Source organism: Chiloscyllium punctatum, chromosome 6, assembly GCF_047496795.1.
Source record: "Chiloscyllium punctatum isolate Juve2018m chromosome 6, sChiPun1.3, whole genome shotgun sequence".
In the NCBI taxonomy this organism is placed as follows: domain Eukaryota; kingdom Metazoa; phylum Chordata; class Chondrichthyes; order Orectolobiformes; family Hemiscylliidae; genus Chiloscyllium; species Chiloscyllium punctatum.
The window spans coordinates 48,731,704-48,755,407 of record NC_092744.1 but is presented as its reverse complement, the minus strand read 5'-3'; the positions used below and the strand labels follow the sequence as shown (position 1 = coordinate 48,755,407).

The 23,704-nt window shown below is 40.9% G+C and overlaps 1 protein-coding gene across 8 annotated transcripts in view; it reads left to right on the top strand.

Moving 5' to 3' along the window:
* LOC140478939 (inactive N-acetylated-alpha-linked acidic dipeptidase-like protein 2) overlaps positions 1–23,704 on the top strand; it is a 950,375-nt gene that overhangs the window by 771,732 nt on the left and 154,939 nt on the right. The window lies entirely within an intron of this gene.

The window sequence follows — 23,704 nt, the reverse complement described above, 5'->3', positions numbered from 1 at the left end:
CCCCCGTTGCCAGTGAAGACGAGAAGATCATTGCCAACGGTACTGCAATTTCCTCTCTTGCTTCCCACATAATCCTAGGATATATCCCGTCAGGCCCGGGGGACTTGTCTATCCTCAAGTTGTTCAAAATGTCCAACACATCTTCCTTCCTAACAGATATCTCTTCTAGCTTATCAGTCCGTTTCACACTCTCCTCTTCAACAATACAGTCCCTCTCGTTCGTAAATACTGAAGAGAAGTACTTGTTCAAGACCTCTCCTATCTCTTCCGACTCAATACACAGTCTCCCACCACTGTCCTTGATCGGACCTACCCTCGTTCTCGTCATTCTCAGCATTCTCTTAATGCTGATTGACAATTAATTGTCAGGCTTTATTTAACTATTAAACCAGGCGAGTTTACTTTGATTGATCAGAGAATTGCTGAGAGTCCATTTTCCAAAAAATCAGTACTTTCCTGTCATGCAGAGTAAATGCTGGGATTTCCCTTGAATTTGTATTTTGCAAAATGTCCTAATGAGTGCGAGATGAAAAGTTGCAAAGCTTCAATAAATTGTGCCTTTTGTCTGTATTGAGCTGCATGGATTCAACTGACTTTTTCATTCTTGGAATTCCTGTTGGTTAATTATATCATTCTTTATCTACATTCGATTTTGTGATTTAATAATCTGGAACCAAGGCTAATGGCCAGGGGACAGAGTTCAGTTTACTCATGGAGGCTACTGAAATTTAAATTCAATTAATTTAACAAATTCAGTAGATTAAATATAAATAAATGTGAGATTGAAAGCTAGTCTCCCTAATGGTGACCATGAAATGATTATTGTAAAATCTTAACCAGTTCATTAATGTTCTTTCTCCTTGCATGGTCTGGCTCCATTGTAACAGCCATGTGCCTTACTCTTAGCTCTTTGCGAAATGGCCTAGCCAGCCACTCAGTAGTACCTAACACCACAGAAAAAGGGTTATTCTGCTTCTCCTACTTTAGACTTCTCACATTTTACTCAGGATTGCACCAATACCCGTTGCTCAACCTTTTCCATTCCCTCCTAGCAGTCACCCATTTTGCTTCGAAACCAACTGCATTTCAATCTCTCACCACCATGTGTTTTCATCTAGTCTTGTAGTACCTTTTCTTTCTCCTTCCTTGTGGTCGTCCCATATACACTACTGGCCTCAACACATTTCATTTTTCACCTTTCTTCTCTACAACAAATGATCATGCTATCTTGGTTACTTTATTTGATGTCCCCACAGACTTTGCTGACTCATTGGAGTGCCAGTTCCTGACTTTGTTCTTGTTAATCCATCTATGTGCAACTCATTAGTATTCATTCCTTGTTTTTCATTTCTTGATGTGCACTAAATTAATGCTAGAGAAAGCTCAATGAAACTGAATGAACCACCCATCCTTGGCCTAGGCAGGCCCAGCCCTGTCAACTCTGTAAGGTGCTCCTTAGCAACATCTGGAGTTTGTGCTCAGATTCAGAGGCATGTCCCACAAAGTATTTAAACAACAAGTTGACATGGTTATTCTCACAGAATAGTATTTTCCAGCCAATGGCCTGGACATTGCCACCAGCATCCCTGGGTTTGCCCTGTCCCACCAGCAGGTGAGACTCAGCAAAAGCAGTGGTACAGTGGAACACAGTCATGATGGAGTTGCCTTGGGAGAGCTCAACATTGCCTCAAGACTACATGAACCATCATGGCATCATGTCAAACCTGAACAAGGAAACCTGCTGCTGATTATCACCTATCATTCTCTAGCAGTTGATGAATCAATACTTCTCTATGTTGAACACCGCTCAGTAGAAGTACTGTGGGAAGCTTCGAAAAGCACAGAATGTACTCTAGGTTAAGCATAAAATTATAGTTACACTGTTGTTTCAATTACCTTCTGTGCTGCCAGACTTCTTAATATAGATGTGTGAATTTTTATTAGACACAGGAATGAATATGTGGGTACTTCTAAAGGAATGCAAAACATAAATTAGTTGGCATTGGAAAACAAAATTCCAATTAGGTCTGTACCAGTTGTGTGACAAATCTCCAAATGCTCAGGCGCTGCTTTCATAAGGTTATTCTCTATGTGAATATGTGAAAAATGATTCACAAATGATGTATGATATTATTTTGTAATGAATTTGAAAGGCATCACTGGCAATGAACTGTGCAACAGGCCACATACAATGGTAAAGCTGTATGCAATGATTAGGAACTAGACTTTCCCAAATGATGACTGTTTGTCCTTTATTGCTATTCTCAACAAAAATGTTCATCATTCTTCTCTTCAATGAATGTAGGGTTTTTCTTTCCTCCCTTGAAAGAGAAGAGAGCATAGAACGCAAGGGACAATCGGAACAAGAAGTTCCTTTCAATCATCTCATAACTAACAGCATTATTTACCACCTCAACCAGTACTTGATAAGGTATTTGAGGTAATTCATAATCACTAATCCTCCATATACCACACTTTTTTGATGTGCTTTTCTTAGATAGCAAGACGAGTTTCATGAAGGCAGTCATGCAACTAGATCAGGCATAATTAATAGGACCTTGGGAAGCTGCTATAGATACATTTGCTCCTTCCAAAAACTAGAGGAGACTTCCTGTCTCCACCCACAGACTGTGTGGACATCAGTGAATTGAGTGGAGGCAATGTAGCATGAGCATTAATCCCCAAACCATTGCTTTATACAACTGACATGCAATCTTGAAAAGGTTACAGGCCATTACCATTTTCCTGGGAGAACAATCTCTGAAAACCGCAGTTATCAGAGCAATGGGAAAAGGGACTAAATTCATCTCATAATGCTTGTATTCCTGTATTATTTACAAAAGACTATTGCAAAATTGGTTTAGAAAAACACAATTGGCATTCTGTATTGTTTTAGCATGATGGTGTCATGATATGAATATTGAGAACGAATACAGTGATTTCAATATTGTTTTCCTGCAAATCGAAACAAAGTGGTGGATTTTGAATAGAAATTAAAATTTGATATTTGAATGTTTTGAGGTCCTCAATCCAAGAGTTTCTCTGAATGGCCAATTGAAAATCTGGCCCAGTATTTGTAAATCATTGCACTTGGGTGGAAACAAAAATAGAACAAACCCACAGATGCAATATTGATCATGAAGCATTTGTTTTAAAGAGTCAACAGAACAACTCAATATGCCAAGGAAAGAGTGTTGAAGCAAATTGTAATAAAATTGAGTTGCATGTTGTGAGATATTGTGTCTAGTCCCTCTACTAACCCACTCACAAGCGCTTTATATTTCTCACTCATAAGCGCTTTATATTTTTCACTCACAAGCGCTTTATATTTATTCATTCATAACTCCTTTACTAAGCCACTCACAAGCGAACACTGTGTTGCTGTTCCATTCATTCATAACTCCCTACTGTATCACAGCTTTATTCATTCATTCCTAAAACTGTGGTTCTGTGATATATTTTACTATCAGAAGATAGACCAAATTAAAACAACCCTTTCAACTGTTACTGCTTTTTCACACCTTCAATTCTTATCAGCCTTTGCTACAAGCAGTGTTTAGGCCTATTTACCACGAAGTAAGTGTAGCATATTCAGAACAATACCACCCCCACGATCATGTATCCACAAAAGATTATAATATTAATCAGCCCATACTAACCATCTCTCAGACCTGAATGGATTACAGAACACCAAACATTTTCCCCAATTAATATATACTTGTTAAATATATTTTTAACTGGGCCATTATCCCTTTAAGAAACTGTCAAAAGAGCACTTAAATGAAATTACATGACTGAATGAAACTCACACCAGCAAATAATAAACAAGTCTCACAACCCAGCTGTGCTAATCAGTTTCCTATCCTTTATTCTTTTATTAGGTACTGGTAGAATTTCTTACCTATTTAGTTAAAAATCACATGACACCAGGTTATAGTCCAACAGGTTTATTTGGAAGTCCAAGCTTTCAGAGCACTGCTCCTTCGTCAGGTAGCTAGTGAGCCAGGATCATAGGACACAAAGTTTATAGCAAAAGATCATAGTGTCATACACTGATGTATGACAACCTAGACTGCTGCTTTGACTCAATAGCAATCGAGATTTATTCAATATATTGCATCAGTGTATGTTACTATGATCTTTTGATATAAATTCTGTGTCATGATAATTTCAAGATCATAATGAATTGGAAGTGAATATGACTAATGTTTTTATCAAGGAAGATATGTAATATCTTAGGTTAATAAACCTACTGTTCTTCCCGGTCCTTTTCAATGTATTGCTTTGTATGTGCTCTGCTTTTTACTGGTGGATGGATTAGTATTTTCCAGTGCTCCTGATGTGTGTATCACACCAATCCCTAAACATGCCTTCTCACACACACACATACATCAACAGATCACTCCTCACACTATTTACAAATATTCCCATCCTCGTCTGTCTATTCACATCTACACATCGCCATCTGTCTATTTACCAATGATACTGACCTTCACTTTGCTTCTTCTTTATTGCCACACTCAGCAAAAATGTTCGTCATCTTCCCTGCAATGCTTACCGTAGGACTTTTCTTTCCTTCTTTGCAAGAGAAGACAGCATAGAACACAAGGTACAACACAACCAGGAGTTATCTTTCAGCCATCTCATAACTAACAGCTGCAACTAAAGATGGACAGCAGTAGAATCTGAATGTGCTTGGCAATCAGAGATATGAGCTGTCCAGCTACTTTGTGACAGCACTAATATCAGACAGTCCCATGGCAGACAGCACTTATTCACATTGAATTACTATCAGTGATGAGTGAAATATAATCACGTGTAAGATGCTTGTGCTGAACAGTGAATTAAGAATTTAAACTGAACAGTGCAACACCAGGGGACAGTGAGATAGTTGCTGACAGGATCGCTTTTTGAAGTAGTGAAGGAAGTTGCTTTCTTCCCCTGTGAATATCAGATGCTTGGATTTGCCTATATGGCGTTTATATTAAAGAGGGCAGTAGTGTGCATTCCTACTAGTGCCCTATCTGCATGGTGATCAGTCACCTCCTCCTTGAACCATTTAAAGACATTGCTGTCACTGTTCCTCCTACAATTCCAAACGTGTTGTTGCATTATATGCAAAGTACTGCTTACCACTGTCATTCTAAAGACCCTGACTGAAGAAGGATTGCAGAGCTCCTTTAAAACTGTCCAGGCATCTGAAATGAATCTTCAGCTTGCTCATAGCTTGCCTAATTATGTATCTGGTCAATAAATGATTCCTTTGTAGTACTCCTGTGTCTCAATTGTCAGTTCCCCATGAGCGTTCCATTAAAGGAGTTCTCCCTTCTTACTTGCTGGCAGTTTAGAAAGTCATTTTGAGTGTAAAAAGGTTATGAAACATAGACTGCCACAGGTCAAGGACATCAAGACAACTGCCTAGGAATCTTGTGTAAACCAACATCAACATTTTTGATGCACATTAGCTGCACATTTATGAAGTGGAAGCATTTTATACATGTTCTTGGTTGATCTGACGTTCCTTATGTATACAGTCGATGATACCCTGCATCTGGGGGAAGCCAGTTAAAGTGCCAAAACTGCTTTTTCTGAAAGTTATCATCGATAGCAATATTGACATACTTGCCAGCTGTGACAAACAAGCAATTAGCTCCCTGTTTTATATATTTATGGGCTGCTAATGTTGCAGGGATATCTTCATCAGAACCCTGGAAATAGCCAAGGGCAGAAAAAGAAAAGGGTAGTAATTGACAGCTATTTGTAAAAAGTGGCTACCTGGTCTGTACTGCAACACATTGTTCATTTTTCTGCTCTGCCACAACCGGATGTGAGATTCTGAACTTCCAGAGTCACTGGCGTTCCTAAACGTCCAGGAAATTAACCCTTTATTTAACATACGAGGAACGTTTGAGGACTCTGTGACTATACTTGATGGAGTTTAAAAGGATGAAGGGGGATCTAATTGAACTTTACAGAATACTGAATGGCCTGGACAGAGTGGATGTTGGGAAGATGTTTCCATTGGTAGGAGAGATTAGGACCCAAGGGCACAGCCTTAGAGTAAAGGGAAGACCTTTTAAAATGAAGATAAGAAGAAATTTCTTCAGCCAGAGAGTGGACAATCTATGGAATTCACTGCCATAGAAGGCTGTGGAGGTCAAATCATTGAGTATATTTAAGACAAAGAAAGATAAATATTTAATTGTCTAGGGGATCAAGGGTTATGGGGAGAAAGTGGGAGAATGGGGGTTATAAATTTATCAGCCATGACTGAATGGTGGAGCAGACTCAAAGGGCTGAATGGCCTAATTTCTGCTCCCATGTCTTATGGTCTTTGCCTGCTATCTCCTGTATTGTAGGCTCCTCTTGTGAGTAGCATCCTTCCTTTTCTCTCATATCCTGTGGACTGCTGCTGGTTTGGCTGCTGCTGATAATCTGAAAATCCAAACTCAAACAGTAATAGGGACATCCATGGTGCCACGATAAACCACAATTCCAAAGTGAAGATCTGACATATGAAACTCAAATGTTGTCAAAGGAACCCCTCAACATAGGTATTGTGAACAAAACTTTTCACACAATCAGACAGCAAAGCAGCTGTGACATTTTATTATTTATTGGCATATTTCCCAGTTTTTTCTTTAGTCCATTCAATTGCCTGTGTTTTCTACCTTGTTTCAGTTGACAAAGTTCAAAACAGCCTGCACCCTCCATTAAATTCCAAAACCTGCATTAATTTCATTCTGATTAAGCAATTAACATATGGAAATGAATAGCCTGTTTCTCCCAAGGGAGTTGTTTGCATGCAACTGAATGCGTTGTTGTTAAATATAAAAGTTATGCACTGTCAAGGCTCACCTGTTACCAAATCAACATGCCCCTATGTTAAAATTAAGCAGGTGGTCTCATCCTTTGCAAAAACGCTTCCATTTTCAGCAAAGGATCAGCCAAGCAGCCAGTCTGTTTAAATTGGTTATAGTAAACATGTAAATTGCTAACTAATTGTTATAAATTGTGTATTCCTCCATCCAGTTATTTGAAAAATGGCATTCCTAAAAGGAATAGTTAGGTCTTTTATTTCCCAGTGAGATTCAACAATAAATCTGTAATCTAGCGGTATATTGCATTTATGGGTCGATGCATCATCAGCAAATAGATTGAAGTGGTTTTTGGTTTCAACATCATATGAACTTCACAGAATTGCAAAATTATTACTATGTACAAGGAGACCATTTGACCTGTTATGTCTGCACCAGGTATATGAGTGAACATCATAACTTAATGCCATTCTCCTGCCCTTTACTCATAACCCTGCATATTATTTCTGTTTAAATAGTCATCTAGTGAGTGCTTAAATGCCTTGGTTGAGTGTATCTCCATCACACTTCCAGGCCCAGTATTCCAGACCAGAGATGCTAATTCTGTGAAAATGTTTTTCTCTCTTTGCATTTATTTCTTTTCCAAATTAATGTAAATCTGTGCCCACTTATTCTTGATTCTTTTTGAAACCGGAACTGTTTCTCCCTGTATAAACCCTCTGGGTCCCTCATGCTTCTAAAGATTTAATCATATCTTCTATTTACTTTTTTCTCTCTAGAAACTTCTCTAATCTTTCTGAATCCTGGAAGCGGTGTCATAAGCCTTTACTGCACTATATTCACCTTTCCTAAAGTGTGGCCCTTAGAACTGTACACAGTACTCCAGCTGCGGTCTAATTAATGTTTTATCAAAGTTCAGCATAACATCCCAGCTCTCTACCAAATGCCTCTACTACTAAAGCATTTGAGATACTGTGTGCTTTCTTAACCACACTCTCCACCTGTCCTGCCACTTTCAATGACGTATCACCTATACACCCACGTCACTCTGCTCTGACACACTCTTCAGAATTGTATCTTTATTTCATCCCTATTATCTATCTTAATTCTACTGAACCGTACCACCTCTTACTACTCCACGTTGAACTTCATCTGGCACCTATGTGCCCACTCCACCAACTTGTCACTGGTCTTTCAAAGTTCTACACAGTACAATGTTAGATTAATATAAATCAGAAAAAAAAAGCGCTCCAATCCAACCTCTGGGAGCCCCATTACAAATCGTCCTCCAGACTGAAAAATATCCATTAAACGTTCATCACTGTACCCTGTCACTCAGCCAAATTTGCATCCATGTTGCTGTTGTCCCTTTTCTTTCATGAGCTCTAACTTTGCACACAAGTCTGTTGTGTGGTACTTTTTGTATTAGCACGTTGTATTATGGAGAGAATTCCAAGATTTTGTCCCAGCAATAGGAAAGAAATGGTGGAATGTTAGCAATATTGTCATGACTAGGTGGAGAGGCCTCAAATTTAAACGCATTCAGAACCATTACTTCATGCAGTATCTCCCTGCAAGTTCTTTTTCCTCTGATTTTAGCATTCATATGTTCAGGCATTTCACTCCTTTTATATTTATCATGAGTGCATCTCCCTTTAAATATCTAATTTCACAAATTAAGGCAGCTGAGGTTTCTCAATTCTTCCAGAATGTTTTCGATTCAGTCTTGGAAGACCAGTAGGTTGTTGGCTAGAGGACTGTTGACATTGATTCTCTCTTGGCTGTCCTTCACAGATGATGTCATTACTGTTAAAAATGGTCATTGCTCCATTATCTTATCTGGACAACAAAGCTTTCAATTCTGTTAATTTAAGATCAAAAATCACACAACACCCAGTCCAATACCGACACCTCCACATTCTGTTAAATAGTCATCTGTATCCTTGTGTGTGCCTGGGCTTTTTCTGATCGAAATGATGGTGACTTGCCTCTTGTCAGCAAAATGGAGGTTTCCATGCCTTCTGCAGCCTTTGTGGAAGTTTCACGCTTTTCATGGCATAAAAGGTGCTTTCCAGCCAATACACAACTCATGTCCCTTTCCTGGATTTTCCAAGTTAACTCTCTGGCTGCAGCTTTAAAAGATGTCCTACCAAATTTATGGTTTGAATTCTGTATCTCCCAATTTTATCACAGGCTTTAAAATCGTATAACTTCCTCTGTTAGACTGTAATTTCTAAATCTTTTAAATTGATCTTAATCAACTTAAATATGCTCAGTGACATTCCAAAAGCTGTGATCTCTGAGTTAATTAACGTATGGCCCTTGGCTTAACTATGCCTCATGGTGCTTGCTTGCAATAGTGACAATCCTCAGTTGGAATGATGTACTCCTTTTGCAATAGTGACAATCCTCAGTTGGAATGATGTACTCCTTTTCTCCCTCTCTCCTTTCCTTCTGGCCCTTTGTGGTGTAATAACATGTTTTGCCCCTGGCCTACAAGGAGCTTTAACTTTATTCATAGAAGTATGAAACTGTAACTTCCCAGCTGACCGTAAAATCGAGGCTTCCATTGTAGATCCTCCTCCTCTGAGGATTCAGTAGCTGCCAAGTCAAACCTTTTTGCTTTGATCCTGTCTTCCTTGTCGCACTGTTTCTCCTGCACCCCTTTGCAGTTCTGAATGGAAGCGCTGGCAGTACGGCTTTTGTCCTGCCATTCCATCCGTATCTGCTGACTGCGTGTCTATTCAAGGACTCGCTGGTGACTGAGTATTCTTTGAAACCTAGCCTCCTAAGCTTGCTTGTCTTCTGCTACCTTTTGTCATTGGGTCAAATGGATTGTTTACATTGCTGTTTCCTTGAGGTATTTAAGCAACGATGCTGTAGAGTTCAGCCACTAATCCTCGTTTACATGCCAGGTTTAAAGGTCTTCTGAATATCTACAGGATAAACCCACCAGTGAGCCTTAACACAATATAATTTATAACATGGTAACATGAGGTGCAAGTTACTTTGGCAACTTTGAAATAATTTCTGAGGTCATCTGGAGCCAGGGATGACACATCTGACCCCAATAAGGTCTCAAGATAGACTCCTCCTTTCCCCACCGAGGAGTGTATGACACTATGAGATTGTAAGGAGCTAAATTCCCTGTCACATTAACCTTTTCAGAACAATTAATAGCGAAACAGTGAACTTTTATCTCTGATTTCCAGCATTTGTAGTATCTTGGTTTGCATCACTGTTTTAAACAATGAATTAGGAAGTTCTCACCTCTGGTATATCTCTTTTGAAAAGGGGCTGCCACAATACTTGAATTTTGTTGTTCAACATGACAATGCAAAAGGTAGAAGAATAGTTGACGGTACTGTGAAAGGTCTCTAAACTGTTGCAACACCAACTTTCCTGGTTAACTCCCACTCTAATTCTGTTAGAAATCAAGTGGGATTTCTCAATAGAGAACTTCTAAACAGGCCATGATCTGCATGTTCCATGCCATGGCCTGACCTGGAACTTATCACTTGGCCTTGTTCGAGGCTGAGTATCCAAATACCTGTCCAAGGGCCACTGATACAGAAGGAACCAGGCAATTCCTATTTTCAAACTATACAAGAATAGAGGTGTGTCTCATCTCTGAAGAAATGTTTATCTTTGTATAAGAAGAGGTCGACATCGTGAGGATGTAGAGAATTTGAAAAGAAAAACTTTGTATTTACTCATTAGCCACAGAACAGAGAGAGGCATAGAAGAGGTTTCTCCATGTAATGGATGGAAAAGTTCTTGAAATCTTCATGCCATAGTCACATCAAGGACAATATTACTTCCCCAGTAACAACTGCATGGGATGCACATGGCTTGGAATAGCCTGTATGCAAGTAGCAAGTGCATCAGGAAGTTCACAGCCCTTTCCATTATCAATCCTCATTGCTGTTGTCATCTGGAAGGCTTTCAGAAAGAGAGTGTAAGAAAGTAGACAGCTGAAGTTCACAAATCATTTGAGCACTGTAAAACACTGAAAAAAACATCGATTTCTTGTACCACATGCATTTTCTTGTATTCAATTATTACAACTATTCATTCCTTAAATAAAATAACAGCACTTGAAACAGTTGCAGCTTATTATTCTTCAAATATGTTGAAAGGTGTCTGACAAAAATTTGCTTTTGTTAGAATGACACTAACTCAGACCCTGTTAGACACAACGTAAAGGAGCATGCTGCTTCTTATCTATAAATATGCCAATAGTTTTTTATGGTCCTCAAATGTAGAATGCACCAGAAGCTCTTTGCAATGATTCGATTCTTAATAGGTATCTCCAGCTGCAGTGATTTGAGTGCCTCCAGTGGCTGCCCCTGAATCCTGCTGCACTGTTTCTCCTCTTCTAGTGTTGAAAAAACATGTATATCTTGCTTCCATTTGCACAAGTTGTTTTTGGAACTGTTCCTTTTTTAAGCTTAGCCGAGTAAAACTATTTCGGTATTTTTTTTAAGTAGGGCCTTTATGATCCTTAATAATCTAATTTATATTAAAACATTGCAAAACAATGTTTATTTATATTCAAGTTCATTTTTGATTAAAATCGAGCATAGAGCATAGAGCAACTCCACAATTCCACCAGCAGACAGTACAGTATAGGCCCTTCAGCCCTCGATGTTGTGCCAGCCTTTTATCCTACTCTAAGATCAGAGTAATCTACATACCGTTCATTGTACTAACTTCCATGTGCCTGTCCAACAGTCGCTTAAATGTCCCTAATGTCTCTGACTCTACTACAATCCCTGACAGTGCATTCCACGCACCCACCATTGACTGAGTAAAGACCTTCCTCTGACATCTCCCCTAAACCATCCTCCAATCACCTTTAAAATTACGCCTCCTTGTGATAGACATTTCCGCCGTGGGAATAAGTTTCTGGCTATCCCATCCTACCTATGCCTCTCAACATGTTGTACACCTCTCATCATTCTTCGCCCCAGTGAGGAAAAGCACTAGCTCTCTCAACCTTTCTTCATAAGACATGCCCTCCAGTCCAGGCAGGATTCTGGTAAATCTCCTCTACATCCTCTCTAAAGGTTCCTATAATGAGGCGACCATAACTGAACACCATATTCCAAGTGTGGTCTAACCAGGAATCTATAGAGCTACAGCATAACCTTGTAGCTCTTAAAATCAATCCCCCTGTTAGTGAAAGCTAACACACCATACACCTTCTTAACAACCCAATCAACCTGGGTGACAGCTTTGAGGGATCTATGGACATGGAGCCCAAAACCCTTCTGTTCCTCCACACTGCGAAGAATCCTGCCTTTAACCCTGTATTCTGCATTCAAATTCAACCTTCCAAAGTGATTGATTTCATACTTTTCCAGGTTGAATTCCATTTGTCACTTGTCAGCCCAGTTCTGCATTGTGTCAATGTCTCCTTGCAACCTACAACAGCTCTCCACACTATCAACAACTCTACCAACCTTCGTGTCATTGGCAAATGTACGAACTCACCCTTTCACTTTCTCATCCAAGTCATTTATAAAAATCACAAAGAGCAGAGGGCCTAGAACCAATCCTGGTGGAACACCACTGGTCACCAACCTCCAGGAGGAATACTTTCCAGCCACCACCATCCTTTGTCTTCTATGGGCCAGCCAATTCTGTATCCAGATAGACAGGTTTCCCCGTATCCCATGCCCCCTAACTTGCTGAAAGAGCTTACCATAGGGAACTTTATCAAATGGCTTGCTAAAATCCATGTATACTACATCTGCTGCTGTACCTTGCTCAACATGTTTTGTCACATGCTCAAAGAATTCAATAAGGTTTGTAAGGCACGACCTGCCCCTCACAAAGCCATGCTGCCTATCTCTAATCTAACTAGGGTTTTCCAAATAATCATAAATCCTGTCTCTCAGAATCCTCTCCAATACTTTGCCCACCACTGACATAAAACTGACTGGTCTGTAATTCCCAGGATTATCCCTATTCCCATTCTTGAACAAGGTAATAATCTTTGCCACTCTCCAATTATCTGGCACAACTCCAGTGGACATTGAGGACACAAAGATCACCATTAAAGATGCAGCAATCTCTTCCCTCGCTTCCTGTAGTATCCTTGGGTATATGCTGTCTGGTCCAGGTGATTTATCTATCGTCCTGTTTTTCATTTTCAGCACATCCTCTTTCCTAACATCAACCTGTTCTAGCATATCAGTCTGTTTCACACTATCCTCAGAAATGTCAAGGCCCCTTTCAGTTGTGAATACTGAAGCAAAGGATTCATTAAGGACCTTCCCCACTCCCTCCACGGTCCCTATTCACCCTACCCTCACTGCCATGGGTGTCTAAGGAAATAAGGGAGGCTATCAAATTGAATGAGAAGGGATAAAAAGTGGCCAAGATCAGTGGGAAACTAAAAGTTTGAGAAAGTTTTAAAGATCAAAGCAAAGACACAAAAAGAGCAAGGAAGAAAAGTAAGATAGAAGATGAGAAAAAAACAAGCACAGACTATAAAGACAAAAGGCAAAAGTTTATGTGTATATATAAAATGAAAAAGAGTGGCGAAACTAAACATTGGTCCTTTAGAGGATGAGAAGGACATTTAGTTATGGGATATGATGAAATGACCGAGGCATTGAATAGGTATTGTGTGTCAGTCTTCACAGTGGAAGACACTAATAACATGCCAGTAATTGACAAAGAGACGAAGGTAGGTGAGGACCTGGAAACAATCATTATTATGGAAGAAGTAGTGTTGGGCAAGCTATTAGAGCTAAGGATAGACAAGTCTCCTGGCCCTGATGGAATACATCCCAGGGTACTAAAAGAGATGGCAGGAGAAATAGCAAGTACACTTGTAATTTTCTAAAATTTGCTGGACTCTGTGGCAGTTCCAGCAGATTGAAAAACAGCAAACATGATGCCACTGGTTGAAAGGAGAGGTAGACAAAAGATGGAGAATTATAGACCGGTTAGCTTAACCTCTGCAGTGGAAAAGATGTTTGAGGAAGCAGCATGGGTTCATGAAGGGCAGGTCATACTTAACTAATCTTTTGGAATTCTGGGAAGACATTATGGGCAAGGTGGACAACAGGGACCCAGTAGATCTGGTGTATCTAGTTTTCAAAAGGCCTTCAACAAGGTGCCACACAATAGGCTGCTGCATGATGTAAAAATGCATGGTGTTATGTGTAAGTCATTAACATGGATAGAGGACTGGTTAACTAATAGGAAGCAAAGAATGGGGATAAGAGTCTTAGAGTCACAGAGATGTACTGTATGGAAACACACCCTTCAGTCCAACCTCTCCATGCCAACCAGATATCCCAACCCAATCTAGTCCCACCTGCCAGCACCTCCAAACCCTTCCTATTCAAATACCCATCCAAATGCTTCTTAAATGTTGCACTTGTACCAACTGCCACCACTTCCTCTGGCAGCTCATTCCATACACGTACTACCGTCTGCATGAAAAAGTTGCCCCTTACGTCTCTTATATCTTTCCCCTCTCACCCTAAACCTATGCCCTCTAGTTCTGGACTCCCCAACCCCAGGGAAAAGACTTTATTTATTTATCCTAACCATGCCCCTCATGATTTTTTAAACCTCTATAAGGTCACCCCTCAGCCTCCGATGCTCCAGTGAAAACAGCCCCAGCCTGTTTTGCCTCTCCCTATAGCTCAAATCCTCCAACCCTGGCAACATTCCTTATAAATCTTTTCTGAACCCTTTCAAGTTTCGCAACATCCTTCCGATAGGAAGGAGACCAAAATTGCACGCAATATTCCAACAGTGGCCTAACCAATGTCCTGTACAGCCACAACATGACCTCCCAACTCCTGTACTCAATACTCTGACCAATAAAGGAAAGCATATCAAACACCGCCCTCACTATCCTATCTACCTGCAACTTCACTTTTAAGGAGCTATGAACCTGCACTCCAAGGTCTCTTTGTTCAGCAACACTCCCTAGGACCTTACCATGAAGTGTATAAGTCCTGCTAAGGTTTGTTTTCACAAAATGCAGCACCTCTCATTTATCTGAATTAAACTCCATCTGCCACTTCTCAGCTCATTAGCCAATCTGGTCAAGATCCTGTTGTAATCTGAGGTTATCCTCTTCTCTGTCCATTGCACCTCCAATTTTGGTGTCATCTGTAAACTTACTAACTATACCTCTTATGCTCGCATCCAAATCATTTATTTGTAAATGACAAAACGTAGAGGGCCCAGCGCCGATCCTTGTGGCACTCCACTGGTCACAGGCCTCCAGTCTGAAAAATCCTCCACCACCACCCTCCGTTTTCTATCTTTGAGCCAGTACTATATCCAAATTGCTAGTTCTCCCTGTATTCTGTGAGATCTAACCTTGCTAACCAGTCTCCCATGGGGAACCTTGTCAAACACCTTACTGAAGTCCATATAGATCACATCTACTGCTTTGTCCTCATCAATCTTTTTTGTTACTTCTTCAAAAAACTCAATCAAGTTTGTGAGACATGACTTCTCACGCACTCTCTTTAATCTCCCTTCAGAATCTCAACCCTTTCCCTTCCTATATCATTGGTTCCAACATGGACAATGACCTCTTGCTGGCCCCTCTTCCCCCCCATGAGAACATTCTGCACCCTGTCTGAGACATCCTTGATCCTGGCACCAGGGAAACAACACACCATTCTGCTTTTTCTCTGCTGGCCACAGAAACATCTGTCTGTACCTCTGACTACAGATTCCCCTAACACAATTGATCTCTTGGAAGCCGACGTACCCCTTGTTGCATTAGATCCAGTCTCAATACCAGAAACTTGGCTATTCATGCTACGTTCCCCTGAGAATCCACCACCCCCTGCATTTTCCAAAACAGCATACCTATTTGAAATGGATATATCCACAAAAGACTCCTGCACTAGCTGCCTACCTCTCTTACCCTTCCTGGAGTTAACCCATCTATGTGACTGTATCTGAGACTTTCCCCCCTTCCTATAACTGCCATCCATCACATACTGTTGCTGTTGCAAATTCCTTATCGCTTCTATCTGTCTCTCCAACCGATCCACTCGATCTGATAAGATTCGCATCCTACAGTATTTATGGCAGATATAATCCACAGTAATCCTGAAACTGTCTTTAAACTTCCACATCTGAGAAGAAGTACATATCACTGCAAAGGCCATTTTTGTTCCTTCACAATCTACTGACCCAGAAAATAACACCGTCTTATTCCTTTACAAACACTGCCCCAGGTTAAATTAATAGCTATGGCTTATATTTTAAGTTTAATTAAGAGTCTTATCTCCAAAAACATATAATCAAGAAAGAACCCACTGTACTCACTTTCTCTTGGACAGACTTAAAACAACAATTAACTTATCTGAGAGTGCTTTTCTGGTTGGCCATCAGTAATTAGTGGTGTGCCTCAGGGATCAGTGTTGGGACAACAATTATTCACAGTATATTAGATTAGATTAGGTTACTTACAGTGTGGAAACAGGCCCTTCAGCCCAACAAGTCCACACTGACCCGCCGAAGCGCACCCACCCAGACCCATACCCCTACACTTACCCCTGCACCTAATACTACGGGCAATTTAGCATGGCCAATTTACCTAACCTGTACATTTTTGGACTGTGGGAGGAAACCAGTGCACCCGGAGGAAACCCACACAGACACGGGGCGAATGTGCATATTCCACACAGACGAGGCGGCAATTGAACCCAGGTCTCTGGCGCTGTGAGGCAGCAGTGCTAACCACCGTGCCACCCATCAGTGATTTGGAGAAGGGGATCACATGTAGGGTGTCAAGATTTGCAGATGACATTAAGATGAATGACAGAGCAAAGTGTGTAGAGGAACAGTAAAAAAGATTATTACTTGAAAGATAAAATGTTGCAGTATGCTGCTGTGCAGAGAGACCTGTGTGACCTTGTGCATGAATCAAAGAGGGTTGGTCTGCGGGTACAACAAGTAATTAGGAAGGCAAATGGAATTTTGTCCTTCATCACTAAAGGGATTGAGTTTAAAAGCAGAGAGATTATATTGCAGCTGTACAGGGTGCTGGTGAGGAGAGACCTGGAGTACTGCGTGCAGTTTTGGTCTCCTTACTTGAGAAAGGATGTACTGGCACTGGAGAGGGTGCAGAGGAGGTTCACTAGGTTGGTTCCAGAATTGAGGGGATTGGTTTATGAGTAGAGACCAAGTAGACTGGGATTGTGTTCTTTGGAATTTGGAAGAATGAAGAGGGATCTTATAGAAACATATAAAATTATGAATGGAATAGATAAGAAAGAAGTAGAGAGGATGTTGTCACTGGCCGGTGAAACTAGGACAAGAGGAACTTCTTCACCCAGAGGGTTGTAAATCTGTGGAATCCCCTGCCCAGTGAAGTAGTTGATGTTACTTTAACAGATGTTTTTAAAGCTAAGATAGACTTTTTTTTTTGAACAATAAAGGAATTAACGGTGACAGTGAGAGAATGGGTAAGTGGAGCTGAGTCTACGAAAAGATCAGCCATGATCTTATTGAATGGCAGAGCAGGCCCGAAGAGTCAGATGACCTACTCCTGCTCCTAGTTCTTGTGTTCACTCTGGCCATCATCTTGTTCCTCACATAAGTGTAGAATGCCTTGGTGTTTTCCTTAATCCTATCCGCTAAAGCTTTTTCATGTCCCCTCCTAACTCTCATAAGTCCATTCTTCCGTTCCTTCCCAACTACCTAGTAACCCTCTAAAGCCTTGTCTGATCCTTGCCTCCTCAACCTTAAGTAAACTTCCTTCTTCCTCTCGACTAGATGTTCCAAATCCCTTGTCATCCAAGATTCTATGAATTTTACATCCCCTGTGCACCAAGTTTATTGAAGACGTTGCTTCCAATACTTAGGGTGATAGTTACACAGCATGAAAACAGACCTGTCTGTCCAACTCATCCATGCCCACAAGACATCCCCATCTGACCTCATCCCATGAGTTAGCATTTGGACCATTTCCCTCTAAACCCTTCCTATTCATACACCCATTCAGATGCCTTTTAAATGTTGTAATTGTACCTGCCTCCGTCACTTGGGTGGCAGCTCTTTCCATATGAGCATCACCCTCTGTATGAAAAATTACCCTTAAAAACTACCTTAAACCTATGTCTTCTAGTTTTGGACTCAGTATCCTCCTCTCCAATTGACCCATCCAGCCTCCCTCCACCAATATCCTCCTGTGCCTCATTGAGTTAGTCCTCACCCTCAATAAATTTTCCTTCAACTCTTCCCATTTCCTCCAAATCCGAGGGGTAGCCATGGACACCCGGTTGGGCCCTAGCTAAGCCTGCCTCTTTGTCGAACAGTCCCTCTTCAGTACCTAGACAGACACTGTGCCCCAACTCTTCTGCTGTTATATTGATGACTACATCAGTGCAGCATCCTGCACCCAGGCTGAACTGGAGCAGTTTATCAACTTCCCCCCACAATTTCCACCACGCCCTCAAATTCACTTGGTCCATCTTGGACACCTCTCTCCCCTTCCTTGACCTCTCTGTTTCTATCTCCAGTGACAGTTTATAGACTGACGTTTATTACAAGCCCACAGAATCCCACAACTACCTGGACTACACCTCCTCCCACTCCTGCAAAACCTCCATTCTGTTTTTCCAACTCTCCGTCTCCATCGAATCTGCTCTGATAAGGAAACATTTCACTCCCTAGCATCCCAGATGTCTACCTATTTTAAACAGCGTGATTTTCCTCCTCTGACATATAGATAGCCCTCCACTGCACTGCCTCCATTGCCTACTCCACTGCTGTAAATCTCCCCCCAAACATAATAAAAACAGGATCGCCCTTGTCCTCATCTTCTATCCCACTAGTCTCCGCAACCAACGTATCATCCTTAAACACTTCCGCCAACTCCAACTTGACCTAACCACCAAGAACATTTTCCCCTCTCCAGCCCTCTCTGCCCTCCGCAATAATCATTCCCTTCACCAATGCTTGGCTCACACCACATTTCTCCCCCCCCCCCCCACCCCCCCCAAAAACCTCCTGGTACCTTCCCCTGCAATTGTAAAGGATGCAAAACCTGCTGGCACACCACCTCTCTCACCTCCATCCAGGGCCCCAAACGGTCCTTCCAGGTGAGACAAGGGTTCACCTGCCTCTCCTCCAACCTAGTTTACTGTATCCAGTGCTCCTGAAGTGGTCTTCTCTACACTGATGAGACCAAACATAAACTCAGGGTATGTTTCGCCAAGCATCTCAGCTGGGCCCACAGGGGTCGACCTGACCTCCCAGTCACTGCCCATTTTAAGTCCCCTTCCCATTCCCTCTCCAATATGACCATCCTTAGCCTCATCCATTGCCTCCAGTGAATCAGACTGCAAATTGGAAGAACAACACCTTATTGAATGGTGTCTGCCGTCAGGGCAGCCTACAGCCCGGAGGACTCAACTTTGAGACCTCCAATTTCAAATAACCTTCTCAGTCATCCCCCAACTCCCTTTTCCAGGCCTGTCTCCTCCCTTCCAGCTCTCCAACTGAACCTTCCGTCTAGCTGCCAACTGGATTCATTCCTCCCATTGATCAACCAGGTCATACCCACCACCTGTATTCACCTATCACTACCTCACTATTCCACACCCTCCCTCCCATAACCCTCGCCCCCGTCTCTTTATCTGCAGCTCTCCCACCCCACCTCCATTCCTGAAGAAGGGTTACACCTAGAATATTGACTTCTCCACCTCCTGACACTACCTGGCTTGCTGTCTACCTTGGATTCCAGCAACTGCAGTTTTTTTGTCTTGTTCTTTGTCTTGGCTAGAGCCTCAATTTCTCTCATCAGTCAGCATTCCCTATACTATGATTCCCATCTTTTGCTTTTGTTTTCAATTTTTGCATGTAGTTGTTGGGGATTTTGCATGATTCAGAGTTCCTTCCACAGAATGAAGCAGTATTCAAAATACAGTTAGTAACGTTGGATCAGTGCTGAGGAGATAATCCAAGTCTGTGATTCAAAGTGGGGATGTGAAAGTGGAAAATTTGAGAATGACACTTAAGGAACAGGAAAGGCAAACATCCAGGAAACTATATTTGTATTAGAGAGTGAAGACGATCAGTGACATTGGTTGGGGAGAAATACTTAATACAGAAAGGTGACAAATACATAGTTTTGAGGAAATGAGGGCAGAATAAGCACAGCCTTTGTAAAAGGAGATTCCTAATGGAATTTGGAGGAGAGAGGGATATTGCTGGTTGAGACAGGCAAGTTCAAATGCAGTATTTGTGGAATAGAAGTGTTTAGAAATTGGAAAAAAACCCAAATGGGAACTTTTGGAGTGAAGATTGTTTGGACACAGATAAACAGTTTAAAGGCCAATGATTGCATAGGTTTGCAGGGAACCCAACATTTGTCCTGGATACTGGAAACAAAGGGAAGTCTGTGGGTGTTCCTATTGAATTTGGATTGAGCTGATGTCAGTGGTGGGTGAGTTGTTGAGGGGATTCTGAGAGATAGAATTTACAAGTATTTTGAAAGATATGGACTGATTAGGGATAGTCATCATTGCTTTGCGCATGGGAAATGGTGACTCACTAACTTGATTGAGTTTTTTCAAGAAGTGATGAAAAAGATTAATGATGGCAGAGTGGTGGACATTGTCTATATCTTTTTCAGTAAGATATTTGACAAGGTTTCGCATGGTAGACTGGTTGGCAAGGTTAGATCACATGAAATACAGGGAGAACTTGCCATTTGGATACAAAATTGACTTGAAGGTAGGAGACTGAGGGTAATGGTGGAGGTTTACTTATAGGCCTGTGACCAGCAGTGTACCACAAGGGTCGGTGCTGGGACAACTGCATTTTGTCATTTATATAGATTATTTGGATGTGAATATATGAAGTATAGTTAATAAGTTTGAAGATTACACCAGAATTGGAAGTGTAGTGGACAGCGAAGACGTTTACCTCAGAGAACAATGGGACCTTGATCAGACAGGCCAATGGGCTGAAGAGTGGCAGATGAAGTTTAATCTAGATAAATGTGAGGTGCTGCATTTTGGAAAGGCAAATCAAGTCAGGACTTACATGCTTAATGGTAAGGTTCTGGGGAGTGTTGCCAAACGAAGAGGTTCATAGTTCTTTGAAAGTGGAGTTGCAGGTAGACTGGGTGGTGAAGAAGGTGTTGGTATGCTTGTCTCCATCAGTCAGTTCTTAGAGTATAGGAGTTGGGAGGTCATGTTGCAGCTATATGGGACATTGGTTAGGCCAACTTTGGAATACTGAGTTCAGTTCTGGCCTCCCTGCTATAGGAAAGTTGTGAAATTTGAAAGGGTTCAGAAAAGATTTACAAAGATGTTGCCAGGGTTGGAGGGTTTGAGCTATATGGAGAGGCTGAATAGGCTGGGCTATAGGTTGGAGGCTGAGGAGTGACCTTATAGAAGTTTTTAATGAAATCATGATGGCTATGGATACGGTGAATACCCAAGGTCTTTTCCCTACGTTATGGGAATGAAAAATTGGGGACATAGGTTTAAGATGAAAGGGGAATGATTTAAAATGGAACATAAGGGGCAACTTTTTCATGCAGAGGATGGTATGTGTATGGAATGAGCTGCCAGAGGAAGTGGTGGAGGGTGGTACAATTGCAACATTTAAAAGACATCTGGACGGGTATACAAATAGGAAAGGGGTAAAGGGATATGTGCCAAATGCTGGCAAATGTGACTGGATTAATCTAGAATATTTGGTCAGCATGGATGAGTTGGACCAAAGGGTTTGTTTCTATGCTGTATATCTCTATGACTCTATGTTCTTTACTTTTTCGTCAATAAGTATTGTAGAGACCCACGTAAAGTTACTCTCATTGAGTTGCTTCAGTAACAGTCTGATTGTGATGAAGATGGTTATCTTGGGTCCATTAACGGTCCATAAATTAAGCAGACTGTTAGGGTCAGATGGTGTTGAGCCTCTTGTATTGCTCAGTTGCAACTATTCAGGCATTAATTGCGCATTCCACCACAGTCCTCACTTGATAATTGACAACAAAAACAGGCCTAAAGTGTGTCAGTTATGCAGTGGATGGTCGAGCTAAGTTTCAGGTCAGCAGTGACCTTCAAGTTTCTGATGATGGGGAGTTTCGTCAAGCTGGTGCCATTGAAGATTTAGCAGGGGGATTGCTAGACTTTCCCTTGTTCCAAATCATCAGTGATGGCATAAATGTTACTTACAGTTTGTCACTTAAACCCAATGTTGTAGATTTACATAGATAAGTTAATTACCTGAGGGATTGTTAATGGAATCATCAATGAGCTGCCATACTCCTGACTTTATGAAAGAGAAAAAGTCATTTCCAAAAAAAAAAGCAGATGATGGTTGGACTGAGAACTTTTCATGAACATGTTATTGTTGCAATATTGGAGCTCCATTTATTGACCTTTGCCAATGTAAGCTATCTGCCATTTTTATTGCATTCCCCATTGAAGGGTTTTCCATTTTGTTCCATTGCACCCAGCATTGTTGAGACTCCTTGATACAGAGTTCATGGGCGCTGTCTTGATGTTAAGGGCAGTCACTTTTCACTTCTCATCTGGTCTTTAACTGGAGGAAGATACATCTCTGTAATCTTTGACTGCTTGTTGGATAGAGTACCGTTTGTAAACAGGTGATTTTTGGAGGAAACAGCTGTGAACTTATGATGTTAGAGGAAAGGGAATGGAATGTAAAAATAGATAAATTTTGCTACAACAATACAAGGCATGAAATAGACAATTATGAAGGAACATATAGCAGAACATTTGGAAAAATCATAATCTAATTAAGCAGCTTGGCTTCATGAAACAAAAATGAGGACTGAGGATAGAGTTAGCTAAAATGGTCTGGGCAGACAGATTAGCAGGAAAGACAGTAAACCTTTGAGGAGGTAATTCGTGACTCTCACCAAAAATATATCCGAATAATGAGGAAGGATTCTGAGAGGGATAAACTAACCATTGTTAACCAAGCAAGTTGAAGAGAGTAGTAAGTATGAAGAAAAGATATAAGGAGGCAAAAGTCTGTGAGGTCACTATTTAATCCTATTTCATTGGACAACACCAGTTCTGGTACAGACGTTGCTTGCTGATCTACTTTGACATTTTCCTCTAGTCTTACTGCAACAATATTTACTTTAGTCACACTTTATTTCTATTCACCCATTCACTTACGTTACATACATTATGGGATTAATTTTAGGGAACCCTTTAGTGGAGTCTCCGGTCTTTTGAAGCTGTTAGAGAACTTTTGTCAAATTTGTCATGTTTTTATCATGAAAGTCACAAACTGTTGTAAAAAGGAAGAAAGCTCGCTACAGTACCATTTTCTCATTATTTTGTTTATCACTTATTCACTTTTCCGTTAATCTGAGACTGAGAGGACAATATGTTCCGAGTTATCATAGTATTCTAATGCACCAAGTAGTTGAAACACTACATGAAAGGAACTGTAATCTCTATGCATTTCCATGTGTATTTGTTTGGAGGATAGTTCAGACATAATAGCCATTTATAAAATAAATGATAAGACCTTCTACAGTGAAAAGATTTCCAAGAAATTAAATAATGCCTATTTTGTGCCTTGCCTTTCATATTATTAAAACACTAGAATTTGCTGCGGACGTATCGATTGCTTTTATTTTCTGTTGCCATGGAAAACCACAGACTTCATGATGCATCAGCATAGACAGCAGTTCCTTTCAACTTTCAAGCCTCTAGTGAGATATAGATGTACACATGAAGCAGTCATTCACTCCTTAGAAGTGCATGCTTACTGCCATTGAATGATCTGTCATTCAGGAATTTAGAACAGTTGGTTATCTGTGAATTATTCATGCAAAATTGGCATTGCTCTCACTGATTTAGTTCAACCTCTGCTTATATTTATATTTT